This window comes from Hetaerina americana, unplaced genomic scaffold, assembly GCF_022747635.1.
Source record: "Hetaerina americana unplaced genomic scaffold, ioHetAmer1.1.p SCAF_7, whole genome shotgun sequence".
Taxonomy (NCBI): Eukaryota; Metazoa; Arthropoda; class Insecta; order Odonata; family Calopterygidae; genus Hetaerina; species Hetaerina americana.
The window spans coordinates 63,207,722-63,228,799 of record NW_027287316.1 but is presented as its reverse complement, the minus strand read 5'-3'; the positions used below and the strand labels follow the sequence as shown (position 1 = coordinate 63,228,799).

At 40.6% G+C, this 21,078-nt stretch overlaps 1 protein-coding gene across 2 annotated transcripts in view; it reads left to right on the top strand.

Annotated features, from left to right (window-relative positions):
• The first annotated feature begins 1,162 nt into the window (after positions 1–1,162).
• LOC139696288 (serine-rich adhesin for platelets) overlaps positions 1,163–21,078 on the top strand; it is a 233,605-nt gene continuing 213,689 nt past the window's right edge. For both annotated transcript variants that reach the window (XM_071594987.1, XM_071594986.1), the window contains exon 1: positions 1,163–1,319. The gene's annotated coding sequence lies outside the window, so the exon portion shown is untranslated. The remainder of the gene's footprint in view (positions 1,320–21,078) is intronic.

The following is a 21,078-nucleotide window of genomic DNA, read 5'->3' as shown; positions in this document are numbered from 1 at the left end:
GTGAAACTGAGGGTATGAGTGAAAATTGGTGAGGAATTCATAAAATCACTTAGGTTTGTGGATGATTAAACTTACTACACCCAGTCTGCTGGTTGGTTACAATCATTGCTGAACATTAGAAAATTAGTGTAATTACCCTGGGATTAGAATCAATGTAAGCAAAATAAAGTTTATGTAGATTTTGAAAGAGAGGAAAGCTAAGTTAAATGTTAAAATAGGAGGGCAAAATCTACATCAGGCAGGACAGTTTACTTATTTTGGATTCAGATGGTTACAGTAGTAGGGACATAAGAAGAATTGCATTTGGCAAAAAACTATCACAAGAAGGGAATTGATGACAGGGACAGTATATAATGAGGTAAAGAAAATTACCGGTGAAACCTTTGGTATAGAGTTGGTTTTGCAGAAACTTAGTTGTTGAAGCCAAATGGTAGGTGTGGGCTTGAGGCTAATGAGTGGTTCTGGAGAAGATTACAAAGGTAAAATTGACGGATAGGAAATCAAACAAAGTTCTTAATAAGGTGGGGTAGGAGGAACATTGTTGGGAGAAATCCAAAGTAGGCAGAAAAGATTAAACTGAACATTTGTGTGATAAACGGGAGGAAATTAGCCAACATAGGAAGTAAAGATGAGAATGTTGGAAAGAATTCATGCGGAATTGAATAACAGTTGAATGGTTTATGGGACATAAGGTTTTTGCTTATTAGGGGAGGCAAAAGAAGTGTTGGGAGAGTACAGTTCGAATTTCGTCCCAGAGTATGTTAGTACAAATTGAATCCACATCCTTCCACCTTCCCCACTAACCAAGTGCTCATCCTTTTTATGTATTTGTATTCTATTCGTATGGAATTATATAATAAATAAAGCACAATCCCATCCGTATGTATTAACAGATATTGCCGTAATGTAGAAATATGACATTTTAGTCAATTCATTAATTTACATATTTTAGATGATAAGTCTTTTTCTTGGTGAGCGTATAGTTTCAGAAAGAAAAAAAGATTCAAACATTTCTTACCGCTCCGAAATTTAAAAAAGTACCCATTCTAACCGATAGAGAGCTGTGATCGCCACCAGAGCGCGGTTCGTACATGGCGTACGCGAAACATTGCTCAGATGAGGAGAGACGTTGGAGCCGTTCGGGCGTAGGTCAGTGTTAAGATCTTAGCGTTCCTGAATGTTGATACGACTTTGTTGATATCCAGTGTAGGTTTTGTGATTTTTCTCCAAGAGTGAAGGTCAATCTTATTCAGTGCGTGTGGTTGCCGCTGAAGAACAGTTTTGAAATATTGGATACTTTTCCTGTGGCTGTGTTAATGGTAAGACAAAACTTTAAGATTTGGTACCCTGAAACTTAGCTATAATTTAAAAGATGATTGCATTAGCTTGCATTCTTTCCATTGTTCTGTATTTCGTCACCTCTTTGAATATTACTCCAACACTACTACCGAGGAACATGGGTTCTGTATTTCTTAAGCATAACTTCCAAAGATGCAGACCATGTCCAAGTTTTCCCCGCTAAATACCTGGCATATCTTGATATTTCTGATGATGATTGGGGTAAATGCTGTCGTTTCTTGTGATCTGAATTAGGAAAAACGTCGTTTCCATAGCTTTGGCGTTATTCCTTAGCAACCCGCCGTTGAGTCAGGCGTCCATTCAAATCGGTGCTACCGGAGATGTTGCCGGACGCTAATACACTGCTTTCAAGTGATTGCTATTCATATGTAGATTTTTATTGTAAATAATTAGACCAGTTTTGATTGAATTAGTTACGCCATTGAGTCTTGTAGAAAGAAAAATTTCTAGGGTCCCTTCTTCAAATTCCTACGAATATGACGTCGCTTAACTGTTTGGTGATTGGCTGCAAACAGCAACTGTGGGAGTTACTTAGTTCCTTGTAAGCATTTCTTTGGTTGAAACATATATCATTCAAAGTTTTTGACCAAAATTGTTATCTAACATTTTACGACAGAAAAGACGGCGAACTCTTAATAATGTTGTCGTGTAGCGTTATTGCTCTGCAATTCAATGAAATGTTAATGGACACGCAACAGTTTTGAACTCTCATTCAACAGCTGTGTTTTTCATTTTTATAACCGTGTTGTCTTGGTTCCAATTCTCTAGCCTCCTACGGAATGATTTCCTGTTTTAGTAACTACCTGGTGATGTCAATGCCCGACGTTTATCTATTCATGTTAGCCAAATGATTTATTGTTCCGTTTTACTTTTCCTCCGTTGCATGAGCTTTTCCTGTATTTTTTTTTTTAATTTTCGTTCAATAATAAGTGTCTTTAGTAGATAAGCTAGCATGCTTGCACCTAAGAGAGTTGAGATGTACGAGCGTTTCCCGCACGATTTAGTTGCTGATATTCGAAAGTATTTTTGTCGATGTACACAGAACTATTCTACGTGATTATAAATTATAGGTACAAGAGCGAATCACCAGTGAATTAATATCGAGAAGCAAAAGGTAATATACTTCTTTTATTTATGAAATGCTTGCGGTAATTAAAAAAAGTAATATTTCTCTTATGCTGTTGACACTTTGATTTGTTGTCACGAAAAATGCCAGGGCCTACACCACGCAACAGTCATAAGTATGGTTATGTATGGCAAATAGTCATACAGATTGTTTTTTTTTAAGCGCGGCGATCATAGTATATCATGATTGTTTGATCATTCGGACACCTGCGTATATATGGAAATTATTATAATCAGCCCGTATTATCATATTCTCATATGTTGTTAATGATCGTCGTATGATTCCATTCAATTCATTAGAACTGTTACATCAATTAATCCCTTGCTCTTGCATAAACAAAAGTTTGATTAATTTTGTTTCTGTATGAATATTAGACGTAATGGAAGAATTTTCATGAAATTACTGTATTTCGATCAGCGGGTTAATCCGTTAAGGTAACTGTCACTTGAATCGTGAAGATTTCACGATTTTTGCTGCACCGAATTCTTTTTCGTCGGAAGCGCGAAGGTCACTTCTTGGGCAGGTTTGTCTCTGGCCGATTGAATTAATAAATGTTTGAGTATCACAAGCCAAGCATTTGTGATGAATTCTCAATACATAAATTTTCTTAGACAAATTGCTGAGCTTCGTTGGAGCAGTTAAATTAATTAGAAATGCGAATAAAAAATTCCCAGAGATTTCCATTACCCAAAAGTTACAATACCTTAACCGTGACAAACAGACTGTGCTTAAGCGTGGTAATTCGTGAGTACTAAATGGTCCATGTACATAAGTAATAACCATGAATGCGTGGGAGTGGGGAGAAACCGGGTTCACAGTGCTGGGACCAGGTTCTCATTCCTTGCAATTGCCGACGAGTTCTTTAAAGGAAGTTTTCCTCAGATCCTGCACCCGCTCCAGAAGGTTTTATTCCGATGCCTAACAAAAATCAACCCATATACGAAATATTTTGGAATCATTTTTTGGAAATGTTTGAAATGGAGGCTTAGAAATGCTAACTTCCAGGAAATTTAGCAACTGTACACCTTTTACATTTTGTAAATGGTCCGGTCACGTAGAACATTGGACTTTAAATATGATTTTACGAGAAAATCTGATGTTATAAGAGGCCTCATTAATCGTCATGTGGCTCTAAATCCCTATGGTCAGTCACCGTTGACTGTCTCGTCGAATTTAGTATAAGCAAAGGAGGACAGTATTAAGGTGGGGATGGTTTAAATTTGGTATTCTACAATGCTTAAGGTTTCTATTTTGCGTTGACCTGTGGACTTTTCCCGTTTCATTTAATCTCAATTTCCTGGCCAATATATGGGACTCACGCAGACTGCTTATGTCGCAATGCGAGTGTTTTGAATATTTTTCAACACACTACGTGCCAGGATTACATAGAATTTATAAAACGTTAGGAGCCCTTTGAGTAATTTTTATTCTTATATTGTTAGGAGAGACTTGATATTTATTTTGTAGTTGTGTCTATGTATTATGCATGCATTAACCGGTAGATAATCTATAATAATAATATTCGCGCGTACATGCCACATTCTGTTGGTTACGGCCTGTACCTTACCAGCTGTATGTTGGGAGGGGCACTTGCTGTGGCAGGAATAAAAAATTCTCTTGACGGGATGAAAACATTGGAATCTTTTGCCAAGTGCAGATTATTTTGTAATATTGGTCAACGCAATGCAGTTTTTTTTTGTTCGTCGTCAATATCGTCGTCAAGATTGCAACCATGCTTCGACTAACAGTGGATGTGTAGGATGCCGATTCGATTCGGCGTGTATCCAGAGTTCATCCCGATAGAGCTTGATGATGAAATCTTCGAATTACTTTTGTACTCTTTCGGATGGGTTGCCAATTTATCGCCCCTCTCTCTACGGTTCAGCGAACTGATTCGATCGCACAATGTTTTCGTGCTATTAATTCCCATTTCAAGATGGAATATAATTCGAATCATGGCAATCACTTCCAACATAAGGGATTACTTGGTTTCATATATCGTCAAATCAGTCCGCCTCCCCCCCTCCCTCCCCATGGGTTCCATTGTACTTCTATCTAACTGTGGTTTAGTTGTTTCTTCATTATGTTTTCCCTTTCCGTCTGTTTCGTTTCGGGTAGAATCATGCCGTAAATTGCTGCACGGGGAAAATTATCTAATCGTGGAATTCGACCCGCAACAGCTGTCGCGAAATCCGGCATACGGGTTGGGGGATGGAATCGGTGAGGAAGGACACGGATTCAGCGAGCGTAGTTTGGATTAAGAATTTCATTTTTGTATATCCTACTCTCGTGTTATCAATTGATCAATACGCGTCACGACTGCATCAAATGTTAGCGCCATACCCAACGTATTAGCACCAGACACAAGTTCTGTTACTTCTCAATCCATATGTTAGAAAATAAATGATAACATCGAATCGAAGACCTTCGTAGCCAAAAGAATTGAAGCCAGGCTGCGGTTCGCGATTATTTTCCGAATAATTCATAATGCTACATCAGTCTGCGAGGCCAATATGCGTAGGGGCTATTGTTTTATTGATCTAAGCAATTATTGTAGTGGATCTACGACAAGTTAGTTGATGTGGTTATTCAGTGGATGTGCGCGGTTATTTACCTGCAGTGCTTACATCCAGTTTGGCAGGGGACAAACAATTATTTAGAATTCTAGAAATACACGCGCGGAAAATACTTCTCAGTAGTAGTACCTGTCTAATGCATCAACGCGATAATTTAAGCCCCTGCTATTATTGTGACGTGGCTTTGGCGGGTATGACGTGACAAAACACAGTGTACTGGTCATTCATTTATCAAATACTCTACTGAGAGTCAATTAGGAAGCTGGAGATGGTGATGGAGGGGATATTGTTGGGTAAGCGAGGTAGTAGGACGAAAAGAATAGGTGTTTTGGATGGAATGAAGTGTGATTCAAATGATTTATTGTTCTATAAGGTTTCAGGTTATTTACTTATCGTCGTGTTAGGTGTGCATCGGTTCGTAGTGGTAGGGTTGCTCAAAAACCTAACATAGTACTGCTAACAATAATTAATAACTGGTTACTTTTAGTTACCGTTGTCAAATTGCTGAACGCAAAATTGTTTTTTAGCGCCAGACGATATTTAATTTCTAGGCGCACTGATAAATACTACTGTATATAAGAAAGCTTTGGTTAATACCCAGTGGTTATATTCCAGCTTCATTAAATTCTGAAATATTGATGCATTATTTACGCATGGATACGTTCAGACTTTGACGTATAGTTTCTTTTTTTATGGAATCCCGTCCATTTCGCCCGTCGTGGTTGAGTGCACACGGTAATAAACGATGCAATCTCGAGATGGCTTTCGAAAGCGTAACTTTTAGCTTGTTTTCGTTGACGTGACCAGCGAACGCGTTAACGTCTCCTTGTTTGTTATAGTATTTGTTAGAAGAGCTGTCAAATTTGTCGTGATCGACCGTCAGTATAGTTGGAAGCATTTACATATCGACGCCGATATGCTCACATTGTACATATCACTAAATTTGTAGGCATTATTCGATAGCTTAAATCCATACAGGAAAGTTTCTGGGGTTGCTAGTCGCTTTGTGTTTTCTTCAACATGAAGATTTAAATTGTGCTCGACGCCATCTAAATAGGCCTTAGTAGAGGTGATGCACGGCAATATTTATATTTTTTTAATGACAGAAAACTAATGATGAACAAATAAGAACACCTTTCCCTTGGCAATTATTAAATCCTAGACCGGTTTATATTTATTGTCCATCCTAAAGCGGTTTGATGGGATCCGTTGTTTTCTGTAATTGCTCTGGCTCATATTAATGTTGGAGAGTTAGCCTATATTTGTTGATTCGAACACCTTACCTGCAAAAATATTCGAGCCCTTTCCTGACAGAGTGTATACTTTTAAGAAAAGATGTAAGGAATATATGTAATAATTTTATTGATGTGTGGTGTATTGTATTATATGTGACAACATAATTTTTTTCAAATTATCTTTTTTTTCTTGCTGATTGATTGATGTGAATGAGATGGGGATTCTCTTGTTTTGTTAAAGAGATTTGTGTTTGGAAGTTTCCGTTAAGTGTACTTTTGTTTTACTGACTGATTTTTATCTATTATCTTTTGCGATTCCTTGGGACTTGTGTGCCACCCGACACTGTCTATCAGCACATGTGTATTTTTTAATAATAATAATTATATATTTTAACTTATGGCGTGATAGCGACCGTCAAAATAATTTTTCTGACATTCTACTCACACTGTTAAGTTCACTTGAACATATTTTTTGAAACCCTACTACCCTTCGTTGCACTTCATCCGAAATAAGTTGCGAAAGCTGAGTGGTCGCAATTACATGCTCTCTTACCTCGTGTTTCCTCACCAATCTCAGTAATTCTTTTTTTAGCTCGTTCTCACATTTTCCATTTCCTCAAAGAGACGTCCTGATGTAGAATTGCATGTTATTGTATTTCATTGATTCTGCACTTGCTATTTCAGTTCGTTTGGCACTGTAATCGTTTGTGGAAGAGCCATACTCATTCCAAAGAAATCATTTCTACGTTTGTTTTCAAATTTATTACTGTCGCACAGTTCTTGAATTGCATGTGGGTCACTTGTTAACGCAGTTCTTCCTTCCTGTCCGCCGATTGGACTGCCGAGTGAGAAATTTCCTCATCTGAGCCAAAGGTCCCGAAATCGAGTCTCGCCTTGGCAACGGATGTTATATATTCGTAGAGATTAAATGATAGTGGGTGGCCTGATGATATCCATAGTTTCTCCCTTGTATAATTACTCACTGAAAAATTGTTGTATAATTACAATTGAACACTGTATAATTAATTTTGGAAATTACTTTTAAGTTCCTCCTTCTGTCCGAATTTCTTTATTTTATTTAGCATTAATCCAAACACGGGCTGGCCTGGTCATTACTTTGTAATGTAAACATGAAGTGAATTAAATGTTTATTAAAGTCGTCTAAGCCGACGCTCGAGGGAAATCCTTCCAGGCGGGAATCGAACCTGCGACTTCAGGATTCTGACTTCGAGGATCGACATTAAGATTTCGATGTCGCACGAGCTAACCTGCCGGCGGATTTTATTCAAATGCAGTGGGGGAACGCGGGGCACGCGCATGCAGTATGTATACTAAGCAGGACCGACCCTTGCTGACGTCCTTGCATCGCTCGGCCGCGATAATGCTCGCGGAATTAGAAGCAGGGGAAAACCTTCCCCCCGTGCTTCTCGGGTCGTGGCATAAAAGACTGGGAGAAGTAATTCATTCCGTCAGTTTCCCCTTTCCTCCTCCTCCGGTCTTTGCTTTTCCGCGGTGAGCCTTTTGCGCAATAGGTGCATGTGCGTGATTCGCTCAAGTCGCCGACGCCTCTTCCAACACCACCCCGCCTTCTTCTGCTTATGCCCTTCATTTCGAAAAGTCTCCGTCCCTCGCCTCGGCCGGCACACCCGCCTTTCCCCTTGCGATTGCCTTCACCCTCTCCGGCACGTAGGTGTGGCCCATCTGAATCGGATTGGTTTTCTTTTTTTTTCGCGGAAGGATTGGTATTTATTCTCTCGGGATCCTGAACTGATCTCATGCGTTTTTCGACGTGGGGGATGGGGAACTCATCGCTACGACCCCGCGCAGCGTGACAAGTGTAGCCGGAGACGAGCCACGCCCTCTCCCCACCCACAAATCTTGTGTTGCCGTGTTTGGTTCAGTGCGCATTTATGAAAAAAGTTACGCCGTTGTTTTGAAGGAATATCATTGGAGGGTATTCCGTTCGAGATACGTAGACATGAAGTTCCTTTTTGATCATATTCCCTAAGTGTAATCTTTTTAGTAGGAAGGGCTGCGAGGATGGGAAGAGTATGGCGAAACTCTGTGAAAAAATTGTGATCCTTATTGTTCAATTCAGAACGCATTTTAAATTGATTGGACATAAAATAGTATCTAATTATTTATTAGATTAAACTCATAAGTATACCGGTGCTTTTACTTGGACTTACTGTGTGTGGTAACGCACGGAATCAAACGCTCGTAGAGATAACACAGGATCACATAGAAATGAGGATTTTGTGTTACTCGGGCTCATCCGCGCAGGAGTGTGTATTGTATGTTGTGGAATTATCTGATAAGAATTGTTCATCGCGTCATTTATAGTATTATATTGCTTTTTTTAATTTGCTGAAATCGATCCATTTTTTTATAATGTTCAGTAATTTAAAGCTCAATGATAAAAACGTACGGTTTTCGGCAGGTTGAAGATCGCATTGAGAAATCGCAATGGAGAAACGTGCAATCACTTGCAAATTCGCGTGAAAGTTGCATGATTCCACTCCAATAATTCGTATAATCGGGATTCCCTCCGTTACCGAATGCTCGGTGCGTTTTCGAAAATTGTTGTCGAATTCTTCCTGGTGAGGCAGAATCATGAAATACTCGGGATTGACAACTGAGCCGCGGGTGCTTGTGAGTAACAGCGAGAATTACCATTTCGGGTCGGAGAGTGTAGACCGCCAATGACCTGGAATTTCTCCCTTAATTGACCATAATGGAAACGATATCAATCGCTGAAGGACCGACTAATTGTCCTTCCTGCCGTATAAGTGACCAAGACGACCATAGGAATGTCTGTCACATTGAATAGGGAATTCTACTTTCAAACGAATTTTAGCAAAAAGATAATGCTGTAAAATGTTTGCTGGTTATCAATGCCTCTGTAGATAGTTTTCCCTCTGGGGATGTGTTGTCGCAGGTAGGCTTGGTTGCAGCTGGACTTTAAATGGTTTCTCACCATTTTATTTTCAATTGACCTTTTAGATTTGATTACTAAATATTGTGCAAAATGTCAATGCATCTCATGTTTCTCTTATTGTCGCCTAATTCGATGTCTCCAGCTTCATCAATGCGAGATACGAGTACAAGCAATCAGTTATATCGTCTACTGCAGTAGCTGTACACGTCAACCTGTTGGGTAGGTCATTTCTTTTAGAACATTTTAATTGGTGACTGTATCTCCATCATATATTGTGTTACTTACAATTAGTTCGTAAATATTCCTGAGAGACTCGCGAAAAGATCTTACATATTATAACTATATTAATTTCAGTGATCAACAGAGGTCCGCGAATTTATTGCTTCTTGTGGATGTATGTGTAGGTTACATGCTGCTTTGCTTGTGGAGCTCATTTTAATGGGACTGTTCACTACCATTTAATGTCACGATTGCCTTCAGAAATAGAATTATAAAGGCTATATGCGTCAACAAATATATTGAAATAGTATAATATTGAAATAGTCCGGTATTCTCACTAGAATTTTTATCGTCTGGATTCAATTTCTCATCTTATTCTCTTGTTTAGGTATTTTTGTGTTAATCAACCCCATTAGAATCCATTCATAAGCCCTTTGTGGCAATTTAGAATGTGCATTCAAAATTCATATAATCTTTTAATTAAACTTTGCTTTTTCTCCTCCTTGCTTCCTGTTCCAATTCGGTCTATGACCGCTACACGCTTGTTCATTTTTCCGAAACCATTATTCTTGGTTATCTTCTGTCATTTAATTCTCTTATTATGTTCTTGTGGCTGTCCATTCAATGACCCGTTTAATTCTTCGTCTTCCTATTCGTGAATCTTTCATATTGCATCGATTACCGAATATATTTCCAGCTCAAATAGACGAAAATTCGTTATATTGTGTATGCAAAAATTAAATAATCTTATGCTTTGGTATATTCCAAAAAATATTCGAAATGTTCACAATTTCACAGTCATAAAGACACGCCCTCTTATATTAGTAATGCATTCTGTGGTATGTGCAAGTGTGAATATTCCACAGAATTGATTATATAGAAATCGAATCTAAAAATCCCATCAACATATTATTGAGGTAATAAATATACAATAATGTAATGCGCTCGAAAAATTGCCTACATTTCTTATAATGCATTAAATTCGTGTAAATAGTTAAAAAAAATCGCTTAGGTTCTTGCCAAAAAGTTTTTTTTTAATTTCACGTACAAAATAAAAAAACCTCATCGTTCACCGAGGGCTACGCTGGAGAATCATTTTATTGCGTTTAGTTATGTCATTCGACAATGCAAAGTCGTATTTTTTTTACAAATCTAGGAACTACTTTGATTTCGTCTTCAGCTAATCGTTGATATTTGTGATTAAGTTAGTGCATGCATCAGTTTTGGTCTGTATTTGACTGTGCTCGAAGCAACTTACCGGAATAATGTAGTGTTTCGTAAGTCGCTCGAATTCTCCAGCAGTTTTTCGAATATTCTACATTTTGGTTGCGTACTTCAACCGAATAATTGTTCCATCTAGTAAGTTAGAAGTTATTATGAGAAGTTATTAGTAGTTTATGAGAAATAATTACCCATCGTATTTTTTACTTAACTGTGTTTTCTGAGAAAAGTGATTATCAATAGCATTGCAGATCTTAGCTGAGAAATTTATCCTCTCTCACATTAGTTAATATCAAATAAGCAAACTATAATCACCCTTCGCAGTCGGCTCTAGTGCCAGTTGCTCTGTTCCAGTCTTTGTTGCCGCTGTCTCAAAATCTCCTCGATCGATTTCCGAAATTGCCTGCCGCATTATCATCGGTAGGTTTCCACCTTTGTCCACTTGGATCATTTGTAAACGTTTGTGCATTTTCTAAACTTTTCGGTCGATTCCTTTCCCCTAATCTTTCGACAGCCGTCGGCTTTGTGTCAAGGACTCCGCGGATACGCTCGTTTAGTTTCGTGTCAAATCGTTGTGCGGGGGCCTTCGACGTAAAATGTGTATCAGAAGCGGATCGCGGGTCTCTTTTGTGTTTTAAGCCTGGGATCGGTAATGACTCGGTCAGGATATCTGAGGTCGTCGCCGGCCGGCCGGATGGTTGGTTGGTTGGTTGGGCGGAGTGGGGGCTGCCGAGGTGGAGGTAGGTGAAATATTTCGTGGAAGTTCCGCCTGCGTGATTCCCTCATGGAAGTTGTTGCTCTCTTGATCGGCCATTCCATGCCATTATATCCCCACGTCCCACCTCTCTATTTTTTTACAACCCGGCTCCCCCACTCCGTATAGGCGACCGTATATGACCTTAAAATTATCCGTTCAGCTGCGCCGCGTAAACTATCCACGGTTGTCACGACACATAGGCCGTTGCCCAATGTTGCGCGTTCGATCGCTCTACCATCCCCTCACTGGTTTCCAGTTGCTCTTTCTCTCCTCCACGGCGGGAATAACTTCCCCCCCCCCCTCATAACGGTGGTTTCATTGCTCGCCCGATTGCTCTTTCACTACGTACAGAACGTGATCATTTGTTTTTCACTCCAACGCCCCCGCCTCCTCCCCCTGACGTTATTCGGGCTGCTTCGATCACCAGGTATCAAGCCCTTCATACCGGCTGTTTTTTTGAAGGCTCATTGTCGAAGGTCCTGGCGTCGTTTAGCTGCCCGGAAATGAAGTTAGGTTATCCGCCTCTTACTTTTTAAAGTGGCTGCTCCTTTAGGTATTGTATGTTCTCCATTCTGGTACAGTTAAGTTGGGCTCCTCAATTTGTCTGACAGGTCGCCTAGCGGAGTTCAAGTAAACGCCTAATGCACCTAGGATTTCGTCTTGGGGATTGGCGATCACAGTGGGTATGGCTTGCCTCAGAAGGAGAATTCTTTAATGAGAATAATGATTAAAAATAGTAAATAAATTATGTTATTATTGATGGTTGTCTCCCAGTGAAGGTAGGTTTTGGCTTGGCACACGGAGTAATCGCAGCTACATTTCTAAGACTCATCTATCTCGACAAAGGCGGCAATCTGCAGTACAGTAAACCCTTCTTCAATTCCTCATACTTTCTGGCTCTCGTGATTTGATCCGAAATGCCTATCCTTTACCTCACCCCACCTGCCTTGCCTAATATTCTCCCCCCCATATAATAGTCTTCCAAAGTTACTCCGCCAACCAAAATGATCAGCATCCACTTTTATTGCCGGCTTTTGGATTTCTCTGATCAACCCTCACCCCTCCACGAAGAGTACGCTTCGTTTGTTTTATTTTCCGTCCATTTTACGTTTTCCCGTTCTTATCCACACCCAAGTCTCAAAAACCTCCAATCTGCGCTTATCCTCTTGCCTCTAGAGCTACGTTTCCGAGCCGTCAGCTCCGTATTCAAGTTATCACTGCTCTTTTAGTTACATCCGTATGAATGGTCCCTGACGTCAGTTCCCCGCTTCTTTGTTGATTTTCTTCGGTGAATCGACCGCGGTTTGCGATGTAGTAGTGATGTCTCAGTGCGACGTCGATTCAAAATAGAACCACATGTATCGATAGAATCATTAAATATCGTAGTAATAGGGGCATTTATGAAATGGTCCATTGCCAGTTTTAAACTTGGTACAAATGATAAGGAGATGACGAAATAATCAAATGATAAGCATCCCATGTTCATAAGTGAATACTTATTTTATATGCGAAGTCCTGGGATAAAGGGGTGAAAGTCGACATGTTTATAAAATGTCAATCCGTTCAGAGAGTCGGTGATGCCCATTCATTTCAATCGCATTGTCGATACATTGACGTTATTGCGATTTTTAATTGACATCTCTCAGACCTAACCGAGTCCTAAAACGTCGCGCGCCTCTTCCTAATGTGGCATTAATCAGAGAAGAGGATAGAGGTGGTCGCCATTAGTTTGAGTGAAGACATATTGTCGCTCTGCGGACAACGAAAGGAATATTAGGAGCGTAGGGGTGACTTTGATTGTCGTCGGACGTTATCAACTCTGACATCATCGCCGACAGGAAATTTATCCTCACGTTATGAACTCCTTCCTTCCTATTCAGAATGACGGTCCTCGAGGATACGTGCTACGCTATCGTGCCAAATCACGTTTATTCTCACGCCAAGAGATGGGCGGAAGTGTGCACCCGCTGGTGTAAATACCACTCAGTGGCAATATTTGTCAGACCAGGATACCGTGCTGTGCATCCAGTGGCAAGCAAATTCACCCATCCTTAGTGCATTATTTCTTTCAAGTTCCTTCTTCTAGGCGTCGTTTTACATCCATTCGGTGACTATTTGTTTGGGTGTATACGAGCTCGCGCCAACGTTTTGCCATTGTGTTTGGTAACTTAGGGAAGTGAAAATGCATTTCACAATTTGATGATATTGTAGATTACGAAAACGAAACCTCGATGTTTCAAGGTAAATAAATTAAGGCGTGAAACTACTATTGGGGTCTTGGCAATGGAAATAAGTTTTGTCCTTCTTCCTTTTTTTTTTTAAAAAAAAGCAGTCGTAATTAATATGAATTGGTTCTTTAAATTTCTGGATTACCATATAGTGTTCAAGTGTGGTGGGTTTTCCCAGTGAATTTCCACGGGTGGTTAGTGATGCCCTCTAAGCTTCCCGTGTTTTTTTTAAACAAACTGCTCATGCGTTTGGCCATGCCCAATAGCTCAGCCAATCGAAACGACCGAACTGCTGCATCGTGGCATTGGTACCAGTTCGTTTGAGATTCTTTCATTGTGCGATTTTTTCGCGGCGCATTTTTAAAATGATAATTTTTATTTTTCTACCGCAACATTCTGTTTCGTCGCTTTGCTGGTAAATTGAAACCGCCATTTTTTGATGCTCCTATTGTTAGCGTGAGATTGCCGATCCTGGGCTTATTCTATATTCCATTACAAGTCTGCTCGTGCATTGTATTTCTCGCTTTCCCAGCCGTGACCCATGATAATATGATGGAACAATATATAATGACGGATTAGTGATGCTCAATTTATCAACCCAGAATCAGCACATTGAAGATTGAAATATATAGTACTTTCAACATTTTCATGTATAAAACTTCGTGATTTTAGGCTTGACTTGTGGAACTTATCCATTACGGAAAGAAAAAAACATCAGTGCTATTCCACTTAAGTTATTTTCTTTTCATTATGTAATGTATTTCATATTAAATATTGACCTTGAGGTTTTGTTTATTGTTATAATATTTTAATTTAGAGAGAGACTGAAGGAAAGATTTTTTGTTATATTTTTATAATTATCAATTTTGTTCGTATTGTAACTTTGTACGTGTAATCAACCTTATGAGCCATCTTTAACTTTCGGGCGCACCAATTGTAAGTTCCATTCTCAGAAATATATTATTATTTGGAGTTTTGAAGGGAGAACACGTTATCGACACTCGATATCAATGCGGGGAAAATATAGTTAAGTATGATTTCGATGGCACTGATTTGTAGTGTGTCCTCTCCAAGCTCCTGGTTGTGGGAAATAGCCGAATTTATGGTCATCAATCAGGAAAAATGCGAAGTTGGACTAAAATATCTTCGCATAAACACTCATCGATGCAACTGTTACGCAGACGATACATCTGCCCCGATGAATAAATGAACAACTATACCAAACAAGATATAATGTAGCGATATTGTTCGATGCATCGAATACGTATCGCCTTCATCCCGATATATTTTATATTTAAAGTGGGTTTTGGGGATGGGGTATCGTAGAACAACCTCCCCGCGACGCCTACCCACACCACCCGCTCTCGCCAGAGGTAACCGTCCGTCTAAAGGTTTTCCGCCTCTGCTTTCTCCACCCGTTCGTTCGTCCTCGGCTTACCGTCTGGTCGCACTCACTCCACAGTCCCCCCTCCTTTTCTTTCCGACGTTGTCTCCCACTCCTTCGACCTCCCTGACCTTTTCGGCACTCATACCAACTTAGCAGTGGCTGCAACGGCCGTGACGAATGCTAGCGATTTTTCCGTCTGCATGTACAGCGAGTGCATTTCCGATGAGAGCGTTTGCATCGGCGTAATCGGTCTCTTGCGATCGAAATCCTGTCGATCAAAATTAAATGGCTCAATTAATGTGCCCCGAATTCTCGCAACTGTCGTAAATTGAAACGAGGCGGTGGAAGTTCGTATTATAATGCATCCTTTCCATAATTTTTGGATTCCCGTTCCTCTATGCGGACACATCACTGCACTTTAAGTACAGAAATACACCAATGTGTGTTGAATTAATGGAATAGAAAAGGTAATTTGACTTCCCCGGGATTCGAACCAAGATTACTCATTCCTTTGCGGCATAGCTGACCGATTTATCTGCCAATTTCCGATTGAGTTTTCTTTCCACAACCGCGGTCTCAGAAAAAGGCTTCGTTTTTTTATTGGCTCTTCTCAATCGTTTTCGCTGTACGGAAAGCTGCTTAGTATCGAGAATTTTGCTCGCCATTGTCCCTTCATACAACGCGAATCGATTGATGGTTTTGTGCAAATTTTAAATTTGCTGCGGAATTATAGGAAGGTCACTGACCTGAGGGTGCCAGGTTCAAATCTCGGTGATGCCCGTCATCACCTGCTGGCCAGTGCAACTCTGCAGCAATTTTAGCATTCTGGATCAGAGCGTTTAGCATGGGGAAACGGAGTGAATGTGCGAATTTCCCACGCTCTTGGTTTTATTACCAGGTGGACTCCACCCTCTCCTATCAAACTGACCTTCGGGTTACAGACTGGTTTTGTACCTCATTTCCCGTTCATAGCGGGCGATCCCGCTGGCTTGTTGACTTGTTAAGTCGGCAGTGGAGCCTAATTGTTTTTTCTTCGGTCTTTATTTATGATAAGTTTAGTTCTCGGCTCGAATAAATTCGTAAATCAACACTGCATAGACCTCATAATGGGATAGGTGTAGGCTGGAAAGACGCAAAGAATGAATGATCTGTAGGGCTGCTAATTGTATGGCTAGAAAAACTCGCGTTTTGCTAATTTAGATACGAAACAAGTGGGAGTTGAAATAATGGAGCTGGCATATTTATGACGAAGTCTTTATTTTGAAATGCTCATTTCCCTTGCGTAAGGGATTGACCATCTTGTTCTTCCCCCGCCCCGAGCTTTGCGTCCAGACCATGCGGCATTTGATTCACGAGGACCGCCTCTTTTAAGCCCGGAAACAATAATTTTTGCCTTCAATTTTGACCTATTTAGGTCCACATCGTCACTAAATAAGGCAAGCCAAGGATACTTCGGCTTTCCGTTAGCAATTTGCGTCATTTTCCGGCGTATTATTTTGTTAAGGCCACAAATTTGAAATGTTCTCTTTCGCTTTCTTTATTTTTCCTTATGCGAGCCACCGTTACGACTGAATTGGTTGCGATGTCCTGGGTTCTTGGTACGCCGTCTACCTGTGCATAATTATTAAAAGGGTTTATTTTTTAATGTGAACGTTAAGGCAAACCATTTGCGAAAACGACGTACAGTTTTTGGAATCACGAACGTCTATTTCTCCACTAAGAGCACGGTGTTATCTTGGGTTTGTTTTCCCAGTAATTTCGACGCCCGACATTATAAGCGAACTATCTTTCCTAACGGACGCTGTCACCGAAACACATTGGTTTAATTCTCTCTTACTTAGCGGATTAATTCTGTTTGCGGTGTTTTTATCGCCCCACTCTCATCCTCAACCAACCATTGTAATGAATACCTTTTCGGACGGAGAGGTGGTTGTTTACGAGCGGTTTTTGCGCCTCCCCCCCCGGCCCAACGCCTTTAAATTTTCGTGTTTTTATCCTACGAAACTCTTCTTTTAGTCCTCAATCAAGCCTCCACGGAACGGGGAGAAGATGCCTCTTAAAGGAATGCAAAGTAGCGAATGCGCCGTGGATTGTGCGCAAGGTCGGCCGCTCCTCTCTTCAACCCCCCCCCCCCTCGGCGGTTTCCTCTTCATCTCCCGACTTTCTCTGCGGGGCGTTTTAAACGCTGGAATCCGGTGGGCCTCCTTTCGAGTACCACCGCCCCCACCACCCCCCCTATCCTCCGCCTATTTGGAGCGGGTAATAGAACCTTCGTCTTCACGGTGAGAAACACGTTCGGGAGGTTTTTTGGCCCTTTGGCGGTAGGTCGACGGGCGATTCATTCGTTTTCTACCGCTCCGCCCTCTTGTCGGGGAGAAGAAGGGACAAGGGCCGAGCGACTGCGGCTGGAGTGGTTGATGAGCAGGGAAGTGGGGGCTTCCTCCCGCTCCACAAAGCTACGAGTCAGCTCACAAATAATGTGAACGCACGGGTGTTTGCTGATTGTAATAAATGTTGCAGCCCTTGTTATTTGCCTGCGTCACAGGGTGTGCGAATTTGAAAGTTTTTGTATTACACTTAAGACCGTTTTCAGAGGACTTGAACATCGACTTGCAGCTTGGAGAAACGAGATCTCATCTCGAATCACGTGACTCCTCAGGCGCGCGCATATTTTAGCATTTTTTTGTCCGCAGATGTTTCAGAGCTCGTGAGAGTAATTCAGCCCAATTGTTTTACGCAGACCACGATATTTCAGTGGGGATGAATTTACTCTGGTTCTTATTATTCTTGGTCGCCATTTCTATGGTCTTTTTACCGTTATTTCGTTATAATTAAAAAAAACGATATTTGAGTTAGCGTAGGTCCCCATTCCTTTCCATTTGCGATGACTCCTCATCTTTGAAAATAATTTTATCCTTTTATTTGACCATTTACCGTTTGTGTATTACGGCCATTTAGGTCAGTATTAACAGTTGAAATTCCTTCATCTTTAAGACGTATTCTTGCACGTATTCCATTGATTGAATAAGAAACTTGATTTCTGCGATATCTGTTGCCAGTTGTGTTGTTTTTTCTCTTAGTTTGAAACTCATGTTAAAAATGGGCGTTGCTATTGATGGATCTAATTTCGAGAATTTAGAAGTTTGGTGATAATGAGAGCAGTATAATAAACAAAATATTTTAACACATTGAGTTTTCGTCTAAAATGATTTTTTGGTTCTCCGAGAATCTTAGTTTCATTTCTTTCATATGGTTGTTGTAGTACTGAATCAATCGGATTTCTTGACTTGAAACATGAGAGAATCTCATTTGATCCCAATTTCTATAGTCCTGTATTCAATCGTGCGCAAAAATGTTGAGAAAACATATGAAAGTTTTGTGTGTTATATATTTCATGTTGTGTATATTAAAAGTTGTTTTATCAATGCCGAATCCTCTGGAGATTTGACGATTCAATTTATTTTTGAACAGTTCTCATAAGTATTTATTTCGTTTGGTAATAGACAAAAACTTAACAAAAGTATGATTCTCACGTTGGGGTTCAGTGGCTGGTAGGCGCACCCCCTCAGGCTCCTCAGGGCGGCTACGCCCAAGGGCCCGCCAGTAACTGAATTCCGGCATAAGATACGTTTTCACCTTTCTCCAAATTCTTCCTTTCGCCCCTCCGCCCACCTCTGATGACCGCCTACAGACCTTTGGAAATGATAGTGCGTAACTACGCCAGTGAGAGTACCGAAACGAATGCTGGGAAAGCAGAAAAAAAGACGAACGAAATATTTTTTTTATCGGTAGGTTTGGTTATTATTTCCGTGCGAGAGAATTTTTTTGTTTAAGAACACGTTTAGAATCGGTTAAATTGAGCGTAATTTGAATTTCAATTTTTATAATTGCAATTGAGAACTGCTTCAACTTTCCTCCCGATAGCTTTCATTCTTTTAAAATTCCATTTATTCAGTCTTCTGGCTGTCCCTCTTCTCTTTAAAGAGTAAATCAGGAGACTCATTGTTGTGTGTTAAGATTGCAGGAGGCGTCGACATCCACCGTGTTTGGAAAACCCCCGAAAGTGCCTTTATACCCTCAGTCCATTATCTTTTGTAACCGCTGTGACGGCTATATCTTAGGCACCTGTGTTCTGGGTTTCTCTCTCTCCCTTCCCCGTCCTTCGCTTGCGGTGCATGCCATCGCGTTCCCTTTCGGCCGCGCGCCTTCTTCTCCCGAGTGGGTGGTCGACAAGAGGATGGAGAATTGAAAGAATCAAAAGGGCAGGAACCGGTAAGCGTGAGTGTCATGGCGGCGTACTGTTACCTGGAACTCCGCTATGGTCATTCGGAGGTCTATCCCTAGGGGAGAACCAAGATGATGTCGCGGATGAACTTTGAATAGGATAGACGTTTTGCTTTTGGGTTTATCTCCCGCTTGTAAATTCCCTTGGTGTGGACAGATGTAGGATTGTATGTACCGGAACGTAAATTTATCGGACTTGTGTTGATATGCCTTGTAAAAATGATGAAATAAACATGTAGATATGATTTTTATCCCTGTTTTTAGCTGTAATCTCCTCTCGTCCGTCATCCGAAACGTCAGTCATCTCTCTTTCGATAAATATCGCTTAAGAGATGCGTCTTTATTGCTGTAAATGACGTTTGCAGTTTGGGCTTTATTTTTAGTTTGACGGACTCACGTTATGTAGTGGTATTGGAAGATTACAGGAGTAGTAAAAGCATCATGTGGTGTAGTAATTTGGAGTGTAAAACATATATATTTCACTGCTTAAAATCTATATGTGTGACTATTCAAAATGTTTGATTTACCAAACCTCCCATGGTCCCACTTCGGATATTCGACTATCCATTATACTAGATGTATAGATATTGGTGTATGAATGTGGAAGTGGATTTATGGTAATACGATGAAATCAAGAGACTTCCTTTTCCACTTGTTTTTAGTTGTCATCCATGAAAATTAATTCTTCACTCTTCAGATTTTTCCCCAGAACGATGCGCAGTGTGTATTTTTCCGCGGCCAAGAGTGCCACATTCGATTGGTTCTTCTCCTTGACCCCCTCTGTCTTAAAATAGGTCGTGGATTAACAGAGGACAATATTTACAGTCAGCAACAGAAAACAAAAACGTGCGCGAGCCATTGTGTTGGTTTAACCGATCTTGAAGTCGAAGTTAAGGGAGTGGGTATGTAATACGTTGGCAAAGTTTTTTCAATTGGGAATTTATTTAGTTAAATACGCTAGGGATTAGTGGCTAATACCGGAGGAGTTGGCAACTCTTTGTTTCCTTTTGACATGTAGCTTGTGCATGTAGAAGATGAATTATGTTCTGTTTTGGGGTTGAACTGCTCGATGGATTCGATTGATTTTCTTTGAATAACCTTCACCCCGGGGGGTGGGATGATTTTTATGAAAACTGTCCTTAGTTTCCGTTGAGTTCATCTCGGGTAATTCTGCTTCTGTCCACAACCAGCGCTTCCGTTGGCCGGTTTCACTTCCTTATCGCGTGGTCTCTACCATGTGTGGGTCCTATACGTGTATATCCGGCTCCGGGGACTGGGGGCGTCTCCGCGAGGACCTTGAAATGAACATCAATAAATCTCCTTTGAGTTCCCTGGTTTCCTTTACCTCACAGTAAGGAGGCGAGGGGGTATTATGAGGTTTAGGCGAGAGTGCGACGGTTGCCCTAAGATCGTGGATCTGCAAAACTTAAATGGATATTGCTTTTCGATGGCATATATCCTTACGGCATCTTCTCAGTCAGGCTCTTCGGTCTATTTGTATGAGCGTTACACTTGTGAAACGCAGGAGAACGGCGATATGGAGTTTTGATCCGTCCGCTCATTAGCGAAAATTTAATGAATATTGGTGTGTGGTACTGCGATGCCCATGGGCTATCGAAGAATCAAGTATCGAGTTGTAATGCGAATTCGATGTTTTAACGATTAAATTGGTTTTAAATTTAGAAAAATGTGGAATTAAATCGAAATCTGTCTTCAACGGACGTATTTTTACCTAAAGACTGTATGTA